The sequence below is a fragment of the Equus caballus genome, chromosome 15 (genome assembly GCF_041296265.1).
Source record: "Equus caballus isolate H_3958 breed thoroughbred chromosome 15, TB-T2T, whole genome shotgun sequence".
Classification (NCBI taxonomy): Eukaryota; Metazoa; Chordata; class Mammalia; order Perissodactyla; family Equidae; genus Equus; species Equus caballus.
In genome coordinates this window covers 13228212-13243928 of record NC_091698.1, presented here as the reverse complement: position 1 = coordinate 13243928, position 15717 = coordinate 13228212, and the positions used below count along the sequence as shown (strand labels likewise).

General features: G+C 40.9%; 1 protein-coding gene across 49 annotated transcripts in view; it reads right to left on the bottom strand.

The window, feature by feature from the left end:
• Window positions 1-15717, bottom strand: part of LOC138917619 (ral guanine nucleotide dissociation stimulator-like) — a 93391-nt gene that overhangs the window by 67094 nt on the left and 10580 nt on the right. For 11 of the 49 annotated variants that reach the window (XR_011425839.1, XR_011425840.1, XR_011425842.1 and 8 more), the window contains 2 exons: window positions 2769-2863; window positions 2420-2625 (listed from right to left, as the gene is read on the bottom strand). The exons of 9 other annotated variants lie outside the window; for them this stretch is intronic. The gene's annotated coding sequence lies outside the window, so the exon portion shown is untranslated. Of the gene's footprint in view, window positions 1-2419; window positions 2626-2768; window positions 2864-4241; window positions 4295-5982; window positions 6810-10760; window positions 10937-15717 lie in introns of all 49 variants that reach the window. 29 more of the 49 variants (XR_011425841.1, XR_011425845.1, XR_011425843.1 and 26 more) reach the window with 8 other exon arrangements.

Sequence of the window (15717 nt, the reverse complement as noted above, 5' to 3'; positions counted from 1 at the left end):
TATTCCAGCTGCAGAAGTCATTTTCAGTTACTCTCTGACTCAAGTAAACACCACTCCCTGTCACCTTATCCCTTTGAGGGTTGGTTCACTTCTACATTTTCACTGGGACATGATTCTCACCGACAGTAGAAAGTTCGGCACCCAGACCTGCAGATGTGAAGACACTTGCTCCTCTCTCGAACTATTAGCACTTCTGGGAAACACGTCCCAGTGCCAAACTGTCCTGGTCCTGAAATGACCCCGTTATTTGGGGAGGTAGTAAAGGAAATTGCATGTTTTAAACCCCGAGCGGCACTCTCTTTGGACATCGAAAGGTGTAAATGATAAAATACTTACTAGACTTAAAGACCAGGGAGTAAACGGGGGGCTGGATGCTGCCCAGACTCTGTGTGTCAGCAAAACATATCTGAGCTCAGCGAAGTAACCCAGGACCAAGTGTTTTCCTCAGTGGAATAATTAGACAACAGAGGTGGGCAATTTAGGAAAGATAACTTCTTCTGTCCCTGCTTTAGAATTTCTATTACAAACAAAACCCAATCCTTAGCAAGATTTAAGAGCATGGGACAAAGACTGCTACATGTTGAACTGCTGGGAGTGGGCCCAGGTTTTATTTATCTTTGTATCCAAGCACATCCGCAGTGCTTGCCACGAGGCAGATACTCAGTGAACGCTGGGTGGATCAAGGATTCCTCTGTGTTTTCATGGGGTATTTATATGGTATGGGAATTCAGTCATTTTTTGCCCCACTAGGTAGAGATGGATGCTTTCTGTTCTCCATGTTTACTTTGAACACCATTTAGCTACAGGGATGTTCTAACATGAAATAATAAGGAAACCAGCTATAGTACTATTTTATATAGACAGGCAGATACACTTTCTGACCACGTGCAGATATGAATGCTCTCCCTGGAAGATGCTGTTGTAACCTAAATTGCACTAGAATGAGGTTAGAGATGGGGAAGAAAGGGAAAGTAAGGTAAAACTCACAGCTTAATTTCTAGACAGGATTGCTGCTTTAAAAATGAATTTCAGGTGCTTCTTGGCATACTTGACCCAAGCACTGGAGATTTAACAGTGATTTGTGATTTGGTGTGACCCAGAACATGGCCCAATGGTCCTCTATCCTTTGAAGCAGTCAGTCTGTTCTCCTGATTGCTGTTCTGGACTTTCTCACCATCACTCCCCATCAGGGCCCCATTCCTTCTGCTCTGTCCTAGTGGAACAGTCCCTTGACCGTCATTCTCCCACTACTCTAGTCTCGACTTCTCCTCATTGCTAGATTACTCTATTATTGCTTCTCAAATTGTGGTTCCCAGACCAGCAGCATTAGCATTGCCTGGGAACTTATTAGAAATGCAGATTCTCGGGCCTCACTCTGGACCTACTCAAGAAGAAACTTTGATGTGGGGCCCAGCAATTTTAACAAGGAAGGTAATCTCCAAGGTGAGAACCACTGCTGTACGTAAAGCTCAGTTCTGAGCATATCACCCCTTTGCCCAATACCCTTTATTGCTTTCCTGCCGACAACCACATGAGTGTGTGTGTGTGTCTGTGCGCGCCCTTCTATCCAAGGCCTTCTGCAATCAAGCACCAGCTCATGTGTCCCCACGCAGGGAGGTGTGTTCCACAGTCATCCTAATGGGTTACCTGCTCTTCCCTCTGCTCTCCTGCCACCTCTCTCTGTTAATGTCGGGTCCTCTGCTAGAAATACCCACCTCCTCCCTCTCCTGGGAGAAAGCTTACTCATTCTTTAAGGCTCACTGAAAAATTAATATTTATCTAAGGAATCCATACCTGTGCCTTCAAAACCAAATAGTACTGAAGGCTTTATAAAGAACCACGGCAGGCCCTCCCCAACCTCACAACCCCAATCCTTCCTATCCCCCCAGTTCCATTCCCCATGGAAACCACTTGAGCCGTTTCTATCATAGTTGTTCTGGTGTTTACCTCTATTTATATAACTAATATGCAAATACTTGTATTTAAAAGTAATTTTAAAATATTAGACACTAACTTCTTGCCGTGGTAGATAAAATTTGAGTAGGTAAAATTGCAGGTGGATGAAATTTGGTCGACACCCCATTCCCCTCTTCACTCTTCTCAATCTGTCCTCACTTAAATCTTTATTCATGCAAAGTTCATCTTGGCATGGAAGGTGACCCCTTTCCTGGAACGTGTTCAGAGACTGCTCCTCCCCTGCTCCCACAGAGCTGTGTATCTCTCTTAGTGCACTGTCCCCCTTGCCCTTCCATGTTTGTATGTATGTGTCTCCCATTCCCACCAGCTTGTAAGAGCCAGGAAAATCTAATCCGTCTTTTATTTTCTCTGAATCCTCCCAGGGCAAAGCACAGGGCCTGGGATATAGTACACACTGAGCAAACGTGGCCAATTTAACCGTAAAGTAAAATATCTGCCTGACCTTTGAAGCTTGCTGGTGTGACAGCAGTACTTGGAATGAGTCTTCCAGTTCCAATGTGGTTTTCCAACATTATTGTGGGGAATAGTAAACTGGAGTCAGGAGACTTGAGCCACACCACCTTCTTGGTGACTTCTTTTAAGACCGTGGGGAAGGCACTTAATGGTTTTGCTTCCGTTTTTTCATCTATCAAGTCGCAACAATAATATCTATGGACAGAGTTGTAGGGAGGACCAAATACAACAGCACAGGTTATCAGGCATAAGGCATTACATTGATTCCTTATGTTTAAAACAAAAAGGCAAACCATTTTCTGGTAGCACATAGGGCTATAACGAGCATTAAAACCAACCTTTAAATAGAAAACTTTATTTTTAGATGATCCAGGGGGTCTTTCTTCCAAGATCAGCCTAAGATTTTTTCGGAGGAAACTGTATTCTCATTGTCCTGAAATTTGAAGAAGAAAATTCAATCATTTAAGACCATTTGCCCATTCTGACTTGTTGATGAGAAATCACCACTACTGCCACCCTTTTAGCCTCTGAAAGGATTGTAAGCTTTGTCTTGATGTGAGGGCTCAAAAATAAAATCTACCAAAGGCATGTTTTCTAAGCCTTGTCTGGCTCTACCCATTAGAAAAGTGTGAGCTACTGTTCTATCAAAACTAATTATATTTTAAATCTACAACCAAGTCTCAATTACCAAGGTTAATGGGACTACATGCATACATAATTCTCTCTTACATTTATACAGTGCTTTTAACTTCTTCAAAGCACTTTTCACTGTACTGCATATATAAAACAGAGGCATTTTTTTAAATCCACAAATAAGGTAAAAAATAAATCTTAAGATCAATAATTTCAACTTTGTACCTGTCAAAAGCTATTAGAACTTGCAAAATTGTCTAATAGGACTTTCATTGCCCTACTCTCCTCTCGACCCCTCTCAACTAAGGCCAGAAAAGACCGAAAGATCTGGAGGAATCTCCAGAGGAGAGGAAGCCAGAGAGGGAAGGAAGCCAAGGACCTGGGCCATCCACAGCCTGGATCATTAGCTCCAGCGTAATTGAGAATAACTGACTGTATGTGTGACTATGGCCAGAAAATCCAGAAAGAGATGAAAAGGCAAAGAAAATGACGTGTGAGTAACAGTATTTACAGGGTCTGTCTTTGTCATTCTCTCAACAAGCATTATTGAGTGCCTACTGTAATGACAGGTGCTTTCAACAAAGAGGATGGACACAGCAATGAACAACCCAGGCAAGACTGCTATTTTCATAGTGATGACCTTCCTGAATGGTGCAGACAGACAACAAACACAAAGACACACAACTTCACATAAACAGATAACTTCAGGTGGCACTAAGCTCTGTGGAGTCCATAAACACAGGAATGTGATAGAGCCTTGGGGAGGGGATGCTGTTGTAGATAAGGTCACCAGGGAAGGCCTCAGGGTATCTGAGCTGCAATCTGCGAGAAGAGAAGAGCCCACCCTGTTCAGGTCTGCAAACCAGATGATGGAATGAGTGAACTCGCCAAGTATGCTAGAGGGAGAGGGGTCCAGGCCAGTTTCAAGGGGTTCCAGGAAAGTCACTGTTCTGTGGTTATTCACTTTGTGTCCTTTTGGGGATATTACTAAAACCTCTCCAGGACCCCGGATTTATTGCCTCTACAATGTGAGTTGCTAACACTGATCACCTGGACAGGGGAGCGCTGAGAAATAATGGGTAAACAATTGTGAGGAGCCACATAAATGCTAAATAATGCTCACGGTAATAAGCTTTTATTAAAGTCAGCACCTTGATAGGCAGCTCACAATCGGATACCTTGGCAAATGTGTGAATTGACGTGGCTGCTCCCTGTGCACACCAGCACCATCCTTTAAAACAGAAAAAAATAAATGAGCCTATGGTCATGATATTCGAAGTAGTTAGTGATCAAACAACTGTCTGGAGAGAAAGCTGGTGTGTGAAGTGTACAATGGGAGCAGGAAGATAACGGCACATCACAGCCCAGCTCACGCAGAGGATAACTCATGAATTGACTGGATGCTTGCTGGTGCACACACCATCCACTCCAGGGTGGTACTCTAACCCCATCAGGACTAGGTGCTGCCACCAAAAGCCCCAGCAGACAGGAAGGGGAGTGAGAAGGAGCCAGAACAGAAGCATCTCTGGCAGCAGCCCTCTCTGGCCCTCTTGGCCTTGGAAAGCCACCGCTCGGGGAGGACTGAGCAGCCAGCACCAAGGGCCCTACCTTGGAAGGGCAGCAAGGAAGTGGTGGGGGGGGGTGTGAGGGAGGAGGGATGAGCATTGCATTTCTCCCTACGAGAATGAAATATCCCAACGCCAGGAGAGACTTCAGTTGTCGTTAAAACTGAGCCTCCCCACACAGAGATATGAGTCCACCCCTTAGAAGCAAATCTTCCTCCCCCAAAACCTCCCCCCAAAATATAACATTAACATCACAAAAAATGAATTCTTTTTTGTGGGTCCTACCATCTCTTTGATATAAATACACAAGTGCCTAAACATTCTTTCCCATCTCCCATCCCACATCGGCAATCAGATTGTGACACTCACACACACACACACACACACACACAAGCACATGCTCACACAAATACCACACACACCCAACTCCTTTGTTAAGCCCTGGCTCAGCTATTATAAGGTACCTGTGGAGTGTAGGTCACATAGTAGAAAAGTTTAAATTACTGTTGCTTCTACTCTGAAAAGCAGACAGGAAGAAAAGACAATAAAAAAGGAAACACTTATTTTAAGGCTGAGACTAAACACTCTACTCCACGTTGACTGAGGTCAATTTCCCACAGTGGGATGGGGAGAATCGAGATGATCTCTGAGGTGCTATGAACCCACAGTGCAGACTTCACGTTTTGAGGCTTGACTAGAAATGACAGGGATGTGAAAAAGAACATGGCGAGATAATCCTAGTCTTCAGGAAATTATGGTTTAAACTGGGCTGGAGAAAGACCAAGATCCTCAAAAAACCTAATTGATTTTAACCAAACGGAGTAATTTTAAAATGTTAAATACACTGGGATATCATATTAAAAGTATTCTGGGAGAGCATGCCGCATGGGACGTGGTAAGTGCTGAATTTCCTGCTGCTAAGGGAGGCATTCCTATCTGCCAGTGTCTCATGCTGCTCAGACCTGAATCATTCATTTAGGTAGACCATTTGTCCAAGTGCGTCATTTCCCAAAACAGCCAATGAAGGAATCCAGGGAGAACTGTCCTGAGGAGATGTGGTCATCCTCAAGGCCAAATCAGTCTAGACTAAGATGGTTTTTAGCAAGACTGCCCAAAGGGCTTCTAGACTTTGTTGGGTAAGTGTTGTTAATGCCTTGGTAACAATGGACTGTTGATAAGGTGGGAGATAATGTCAGAAGGAAGGAAGGTACCCGCTCACATCTTTTGCTTTTAACTTAAGCTAACCCATAAAATCCATTATCAAACCCCAAGGAATGCTCCCAATTATTGTCTTGGACCCTTCATTTCGCTTTGCTTTTTTTTTTTTTTTTCAACTCTCTATTTCTGTTTTTACCTGGCACTGACTTGCTTGACTCCTCTTCTCCTCTCAGCTTCTGGCTCTGTGCTCCCCCTTTAGACTTGATGAGTAATTTTGGTTTTCCTGCTTTTCACCTTTGGCACCCCTTCAAAAATGGGTTAGGTTTATCTTCTGGCTCTTTCTACTTCTGACTGCTTGGAAGTTTGGATCATACTTAGCCAAGTTTTGATCCCAGGACCTTTCCCTGGCTTTGACCTGTCTCAGTGGCATCTGTGCTGGGCTTCACTCCTCCAGGTGAGGGCGTCGGCAAGAGGGAGGATCAAGCAAAGATCAAGCAAGGAAACAGGAAGAATATCTGGCTCAGCTGAAACTGTGCAGGGCACTGAGGCCTTGCTGGCCGTCCAGTCTCTGCCTCTTTCTTCCTCTGCTGCTTTCATTCCCTCCCGTCTCTGACTTTCAATTTTTCTTAAGTTTCCACCTTCTGACTGGTCAATCCTCTTCTAGCATCCCTTTGTAAGATTGAAATGGGAGTGAGAGTGATATCCATTAGCCAAAATAAGTTCGATAGCTGGGAGAAACTGCTGAATCTCCGGTGTCTTTATAGCACTTATCAAATCCCAATTAACCATATTTGTTGGCAGACTGCTCTGGCTTCCCAGGGAGTCAGCTGGTAGGTGAGTCAATAAATATCTGTCAGATGAATGGATGCACACACACTAGTTGTGTAGCATGGCATCAGGTACTTTAAATAATACCAAGTATAAGACTTCATCCTTGGCTGAAGAAGGACATCTTCTCATGGCCATTCACAAAAGGACTGTTTGGAAATATCACCAAGCGCTAGACCAGCTTCGCTATTTCTTCTAGAAAACAAGAAGAAATCTCTTGTTTCAAGACATGTTTGTGTCATCTCTTAATGCACAACTGGCTTCATGTGGGCAAAAGGGAACGTGAGCAAAGCCCTGGTTAAAGCATAACAGACACCCTTGGGCTAATGAACCGTCGAAGGTATTAGTGTCAGCGGATTTTGTACATAACTGCTTTGTAAACAGCAACACGCATAAACCATAAACAAGGAGAATGAAGTGAGCACCCACAGACCCACCACTCATGTCAAATCATACAATGTTGATATCACCCCAGAAGCCTCCACTCTCCTGTCTGATAATCTTTCACTTACTTTTCTTTATAATTTCATCACCTTTATAAACTCCCATAAAACATTTAGTTATATCCAGTTTGGGGATCAAAATAGATTAAAAAACAACAATTGCAGGTGCATTCAACATTGGACATGAAAAAGAAAACTGGTTTTTTAATAAGATACTTGAAGTGTACGCTTTCCGTGGGTGATCAAGACATTTACTCTTTCGTCCATTTTTATGTTTGCTGACTGCCAATCACTCTACTCCTTAATACTTCAAAGGTATTTTTCCCAAAGCTGCCTTTTGTCTTACACTAATGCTTTCCCGGACTCAAGTGAATTTTGAAGGAGATTGAGCTCATCATGATGAAATGGATGTTGACATTCCATAACCATCATTGTAATTATTCCTAATTTGTACTTTGCTTCAAAAACTCTCTTCCCTTGCCCCCTAAAGTCTGTACTTTCAGAATAGCATCTACAGCTTTAATTATACCTGACAATAAACTACTCTCACCACAAAATCTTGTTAATCATGGTGTATGTTACTATCTTCAAATATCCTGTTTTTTTAAAACTGCATTTATATGAGGTTCCCAAAGAGTTACAATATTAGCAATGAATGTTTTAACTGTTTCTGTAATTACTGTTTGTAATTACTACAAATCAAAGTTATACAAACTTTGGATTGGAGGCTGGTTGAATTATCTACCAAACTGGGGTGAATGGTCCTTTAATCAACCGTATACTGAACAAATCTACAGAGTAAAAACTGAGATGGAATTTGAGTGACTTGGTGTCCATCGAGAATCAAATCTGATGCTGTAGTGTTAACAAGGGACTTCAGGTCCAGAATAATTCTGTTAATCACACTTCTTCCAAATTAGTCAGTTAATGTTGTGGGTCCTGACGAGACAGGATTTAGGAAGGCAGAGAGCGGCGGGGAATGCTCCTGGTGATAGGATCCTTAGAGCAAAGGACAGAAGACAAAAGGAGAAGGCTGTATTCGTGAGAAGTGAGCTGGACCATAACCGCTATAATTATAAGCTTATAATGTCACCACACTGCTTTCTGTAATGTAATATTTTTGTTGTCTGTTATTTTCCTTGATTCAGGTTTTGTATTTTTCATGATGTAATAGTGAGATCTAGTCTCATTTTTCTGTGTATTTGGATACATTGAGTAGAGTGCTCTGGCTGAGTAAAGAGTTTCACATATGGGAGACTTGAGAAACAAGAATGGCAAGGAAAGTCAGGTCAGATTATGAAAATTCTTAAAATGTTTATATTGGACTTAATCCTTCAGAAGTCATTTAGTGTTCTCTTTTCTTTTTTCGTAATTGAGAGCAGCAGGAGGAAAGGAGTGTTTTTGATGATCTATTTTATTTTATTTCTTTCTCTTTTCTTGGAGGAAGATTGGCCCTGCACTAACATTCATGCCCATCTTCCTCCATTTCATCCGTGGCTCGCCTGCCACAGCATGGCCTGATAAGCAGTGTATAGGTCTGTGCCAGAATGGGAACGTACAAACCCCAGGCCGCCAAAGAGGAGCACACAAACTTAACCTCTACACCACCGGGCTGGCCCCATTTTTGGTGATTTCTAAGGGGTAAAAACTAGGCAGGGAGATTAGGTAAGATGATATAGCAAAAATTCAGGCATTAAGAAATAAGGTTAGACTAGACTGGCGATGGCGGCCATGGATTGGAAAGGAAGGAAGGATGGATGCAGCATCATAAGGGAAAAATTTGCTTCTTTCCCTTTGTCTTTTCAGCCATTTGGGCTTAACGGTGTTCAGTGCTCCTGATTTATTTCCTTTCCCATTTATATTTTCCTTCTTCCCTTGATAATCTACTTTTGCTTTCCCATTTTTCCCTCTCTTCTCTCCTTTGCTTGCATTCTTATCGCCTTCCCTGATAGGACGATGACTGAATCAGGCAGGTAGACATCAAATGGGAGATCTGAGTAGAAACTAACTATAAGATTTACTAATTAGAGTATGTTGCTGCTTAAAACATTTTTTTTAACCTTTCATCTGCAGTTAAAAAGAAGAAAAGAAAGGTGAGGAGGCAAAAAAGGAGTAGAGAGGAAAAGGGAGAGACTCATTTATCCATTCATTCAAGAAGTGCTGTGTTTCCAGAGAAAGAGAGAGTGCCAAAGAGAGAGAGAAAACACCACACAATAATTTGTGTTATTGTAGTTGTATCATCTATTTCCCCTTCTAACTCAGTTGGGTAAAGTAGAGATGCCAGATGGGAGGCTAAAGACTAAGGTGAGATGGGCAGTCTCCCTCCCTCCCTTATTGCCTGCTGCTTCTCACATCAAAAGATGGAGTCTACATCCCTCCCCCTAGGCCTCAGTGACTGGCTCAACAAATAAGATGCTGTGGAGGTGACTTTCTGGGACTTCTGAGGCTAGGCTGTAAGAAGCCTGGTCTTTTGGAATATTTCCTCTCGGGATGCTTTCTTTTGGAACCCAGCCACCACTATGAGAGATGCCCAAGTCACATGAAGAGGCCACATGCAGGCCCTCCAGTTGGCAGCCCCGAATAAGATAACAGCCAGCATCCTCAGCAAACACAGAAATGAACCATCTTGACATCCAGCACAATAGAGGCAAAGAGGATTTCAGCCCAAGATGACATCTGACTGTACTTCCTAGGAAACCCCAAGCAAGAACTGCCCAGCGAATCCCAGCCAATGCACAGAACAATAAGAGACAAGAATAAGTTACTGTTTCAAGCTACTCCACTTTGTTGTGGTTTGTTATACAGCAATAGATAACTTTTTTCATCCTTACACGAGATACAAAGAATATCGAAAGTTTGAAGATTCATAATGCCACCCGGAATGCATGTATATTTTTTACGTATTTTTTTCCTTTTAAAGGTCACTTTCTTATTCATTAGCCTTGAAATTGGAATTTGAATTGACCTTGATCAGAAATCCTAAGAAATGCTTAAGCAAATAGTTTAAGCACTATCATATTTTGAGTACTAGCTCAGGATAAAGTGGTATTGATGTGACAAGAATAACGGATGTGTAATTAGAAGATGGAGTTTAAGTCCTAGTTCTGTCATTTATTACTGTGTGGCCTACAACAAGTTATTTAACATTTCTGCTTCCTAGTTTCCAATGCTATAATGTAATCGAAGGTATTTAGTGATGCATGACAAAACACAGACATTCAGTGAATTTCCATTTCTTTCCTTCCTATGAAAGTCCTGTACTCATAAGTGCAACCATATCAGAGCCTATCATACTGCTTCCTAAAACTAAATATTTTTATTATGTATCAAGTATTTCCCTTGACAACTATTTCATAAGCTTCCATAGTGTTGCCTTTACTAGTGTGATCTGCCTCACTTTTCCTGTGGGATAGTTTACTTAATAGATTTTGGGGACTCATTCTGTTGCTGGATTCTTACAAAGGCTCTTTTGTGATAACCGTCTTTGGTTTTCAAGGACATGACCCTGTTTCTCGAGTGTGGTTCCCTACTGTAGCATAAATGTTAACAAGTTAAATGCATATCACATAAGAATTTTAATTGTTCATCATATATTTATGTATTGAAATATAGAGTCGAATTGATATAATTGGTAACATTACCCATTTGCTTTGATTTGAGATGTCAAGTGATTGAAAAAATTTTTAATTCAGAATTGAATTACCTTGCTTATTTGAATTTACCATTTTTGCGTAATTAGGATGAACTAATTTAATTTGCAGTTATCCTTAAATGAGTTAACTGATGTCTGCTGAGGTTCTCAAGGCCACAGGATTATGGAGTCATGCTGAACATCACTCTGTCTCTCAGGGTTGGAAGTACCAGTGCACCTTGTGAAGCCTGGAGACAGAAGTTACAAGCTTGATTTTTTCTCCATTAAAGTTTCTTTTCTGTTTTGTCCCCCTCAACTCACTCTAGGCTGCTGCATGTTTCCCAGAAGGACCACATACTGCACTTGGAGGTGGTCCTCCTTTTCCAACTTTGTTCTGATTTTATGTCATTTTTACTTGGTGTTGAGCTCACATCTCAGATCTGCAAAGGAAAGCTGGTTATTTATCTGGTAACTTATGGTTGGAATCCCCAAGACAGTGCTCTTTATAGAGACTGAGGGTCCTTTAGCAAATATTGCTTTTTGATGATGCATTTTAATAAGCCTTTTAAAAATCTGGATACCAGACTACCAGCTAGGGTACCTGGAACCAATAATTTTAAAATAGTGTTTTTCAAACTGCAGGTCCTGGCCCACTAGTGGATTATGAAATAATTCTAGAGGTTGTGACAAGCACTTAAAAAACAATGAAACAAAATGGAATAGATAATATTAGAGTGTATTACACGTAAAAAGGTAAGAACAGTTTCATAAAATTTTTATATTCTTTTGGTGTGTGTGCATATATACTGATTTACGATAAAAAATAATTTATAGATTTATTTTGTGAGTTGCCATCAAAAGAATTTGAAAGTCACTGCCATGGATTTAAAGTTATCGGAAACAGTATTGTAATATAGCAGTTTGAAATGAAGCCCCAACAATATATGTAACAAATAAAAGTGTAGATAGGTTTGAGTTGCAAATTTTAAAGGGACTGGCAAGTTACTTTTCCTGAGAAGTCTAGCCCTGGGATGACTGGGTATTCTCCAAAGGGCCAGGAACAAGTTATCCCAATAAACGGTAGGGGCCTAAATGCTCTCTCCCTGGGAGGCTCTGAGGTAACGTTCCTCATCTCACTTGTAATGCTGCCGTTGCCCTGCTGCAGTGGCTGTTGGAAGTACCGCGTCTTCCCTAACCAGATCAGAAGGACCCAGTTTTCCCAAAGTCTTGGTCTGCCAGAAAGATGGCATTGCACTTCTCCCCGATTTGTGGGACCTGCACCCAGCTTGGAGAGCTGGAAAAGTCCAGCCCTTAACTCCCCTCTTTGCTAGGGAACCACGTTTTCCTTCCCACTGGGTCCTTGGAAGATGGGAAGCAGCAGTAAGGTTACTTGTGTTTTATCCACACCATGTGAGTCTGTGTTTTTGTGTGAAGGCTGACTCAGGTGGAGGAAAGTTCTATGCCTAGAATTATAAAATTAATGCTAATCAGAGTAATGCAGCATCCCACTTCCAATCTGCTAATGAGCTTTGGGGAGAGATGGCACATCGTCCTGCAGCTGATGGATGCCCCTTTTAGAGGATCTACAACATCCTCCCCAGGTCTTCCCTCAGCTGGGCTAACACACTTCAGAGCAAAAGAATCCTCAGGGCAGGATGGGACCCCTTGCTTTTCTGGTTCTTGTCCCTTGAATTTTCCAAACTTCTCCTCACTTTTCAGTCTACTCTCTCTGCCACTAAAATGGCTGCCTATTAAACTCATCAGTGGAATCTGCCATACTGTGTCACTTAAACTTTTTCCATCTGCTTATGGTTTTTACTTGTTTTTCATAGAAAGCCCTGACCTAAATCTCTACTCTTCTTTTATAATGCTTTCATTTTGACCTTACTACTGCTGAAAGTCAACCAAACTCATTCATCACTGTCCCTCCCCCCAATCTCCATTAACATTATCCTGTTATCCAGGTTTTTAACATACACTCAAGAGATTGTCAAGAAAAATGGACTAAACCTTTGCATGGAACTTCTCTACCTCCACATGGGACATTTTCAAGAATAGGAGCTTTCAGATGAATTAACAATGTAGATAAATTTGCTACCAACACTAGAATCTCATTCTAAAATATTTTCTACAGCTCAAAACATGGCATAAGGCAGATTCCTATTTAAGAGAAAGGGCCTTCTTTTAAGTTGTCTTGAAGATTCTGAGACTGTCCTTAAGAGCAGTGCTATGAGAGGATATGAGGCACAATCTCAGTCACCCCAAGAGTTAATTTAAATGGAGAAAGTGAGATGGTTTCCCAAAGCACTGGAATTGATTTTTCCCTGAGTCTCTCCATAGTTGTAGATTCTGATAATCACAGAAGAAAGAGAAGGAAGAAACTTGGTGTTCCTTCTAACTGCCTCATTTCACAAACCAAGAAATTGAGGATCAGAGACATGAGGTCATTAAAGTCATCCAGTTACTTAGTTGCTTACTTTGACTAGGGTGGTTTCAGAAAGGATGCAGAAAAGTACAAGTATTCAAGAGCTACTTAGGGACTGTATTAATCAACACTGTAATAATCAGCTCTGTGCCCTTGGGTGCTGCGACAGCTGGGGGTCCACTGCTGCAGCTGAGAAATAAAGTGTGAGGAACAAATAAAAACTGAGGGAGTCCATCGCCACTAGACCTGCCTTATAAGAAATGTCAAAAAGAGCTCTCCTGTCTGAAATGAAAAGGCAAAGGATACAAAGCTTTAAACAAGTTGATAAATAGATAATATCAGAAAACTGCAACTCTGTATCAGAACATGTTAGTAAACAATTGTGATGCAAAGGTTAAAGGGAAAGAAAGCATTAAAAATAACATTAACCATTCCAATTTGGTAACAAATTCACAATAAAGAAAGAAATAATTTTGACAACAAAAATAGCAAGGGAAGAAGAAAAGGACAGAACTTGCCTAGTCAAATGAAGGAAAAATGCTACCAGCAGAAAAAGAACTATCTCATCTGTGAGACCTTTTATACAAACCTCATGGTAACCACAAAACAAAAATTAAGGCAGAGTCACGAAACATAAAAAAAGAGGAAACTGAAAAACACATCACCAAAAACCGTCAAGCTGAAATTGTAGTGAGAAACACAAGGAAAAAGAAACAAAGGAAATATAGAGCAACCATAAAACAAAAGATAAAATGGCAATAGTAAGTCCCTAAATATCCATATCATCCTAAATGTAAATGGATTGAATGCACCAATGAAAAGACAGAGAGGCTGGACAGGTTAAGAAAAAGACCCAAAACCAGCCAGACTTACAAAGAAAAAAAGGGAGAAAGCTCAAATAAACAAAATCAAAAATTAAAGAGGAGAAATAACAACAGACTCTGCAGAAATACAACAGATTATAAGAGAATACTACAAAAAACTATACGCCAACAGAATGGATAACCTAGAGGAAATGGATAAATTCTTGGACTCCTACAATCTCCCAAAGCTCACTCAAGAAGAGGCAGACAATTTGAACAGACCAATCACAAGGAAAGAGATTGAAACAGCAATCCAAAACCTCCCAAAGAATAAAACCCCAGGACCAGATGGCTTTCCTGGGGAATTCTACCAAACTTTCAGAGAGGATTTAATACCTGTCCTTTTCAAGCTATTCCAAAAAATTAGGGAAGATGGAACACTTCCTAACACATTCTATGAGGCCAACATCACGCTGATACCAAAACCTGACAAGGACACCACGAAAATGAGAACTACAGGCCAATATCACTGATGAACATAGATGCAAAAATTCTAAACAAAATTTTGGCAACCAGAATTCAGCAATTCATCAAAAGAATCATACATCAGGATCAGGTGGGATTCATACCAGGGACACAGGGATGGTTCAACATCCACAAATCAATCAACGTGATATGCCACATCAACAAACTGAGGAATAAACACCACATGATCATCTCAATAGATGCAGAGAAGGCATTTGACAAGATCCAACAGCCATTTATGATAAAAACTCTGAACAAAATGGGCATAGAAGGAAACTACCTCAACATAATAAAGGACATATACGACAAACCCATAGCCAACATCATACTCAATGGGCAAAAACTGAACCCCATCCCCCTGAAAACAGGAACGAGACAAGGATGCCCTCTATCACCACTCTTATTCAACATAGTACTGGAGGTCCTTGCCAGAGCAATCAGGCAAGAAAAAGGAATAAAAGGAATCCAAATAGGGAGGGAAGAAGTGAAACTCTCACTGTTTGCAGACGACATGATCTTATATATAGAAAACCCCAAAGAATCCATTGGAAAACTGTTAGAAGTAATCAACAACTACAGCAAAGTTGCAGGGTATAAAATCAATTTGCATAAATCAGTAGCATTTCTATACTCCAGTAATGAACCAACAGAAAAAGAACTCAAGAATACAATACCATTCACAATCGCAACAAAAAGAATAAAATACCTTGGGGTAAATTTAACTAAGGAAGTGAAGGACCTATATAATGAAAATTACAAGGCCTTTCTGAGAGAATTGGATGACGACAAAAGGAGATGGAAAGACATTCCATGTACATGGATTGGAAGAATAAACATAGTTAAAATGTCCATTCTACCTAAAGCAATCTACAGATTCAACGCCATCCCAATCAGAATCCCAATGACATTCTTTACAGAATTAAAACAAAGAATCCTAAAATTCATAGGGGGCAACAAAAGACCCCGAATTGCTACAGCAATCCTGAGAAAAAAGAACAAAACGGGAGGCATCACAATCCCTGACTTCAAAACATACTACAAAGCTACAGTAATCAAAACAGCATGGTACTGGTACAAAAACAGGTGCACAGATCAATGGAACAGAATTGAAAGCCCAGAAATAAAACCACACATCTATGGACAGCTTATCTTTGACAAAGGAGCTGAGGACATACAATGGAGAAAAGAAAGTCTTTTCAACAAATGGTGCTGGGAAAACTGGAAAGCCACATGTAAAAGAATGAAAATTGACCATTCTTTTTCACCATTCACCAAA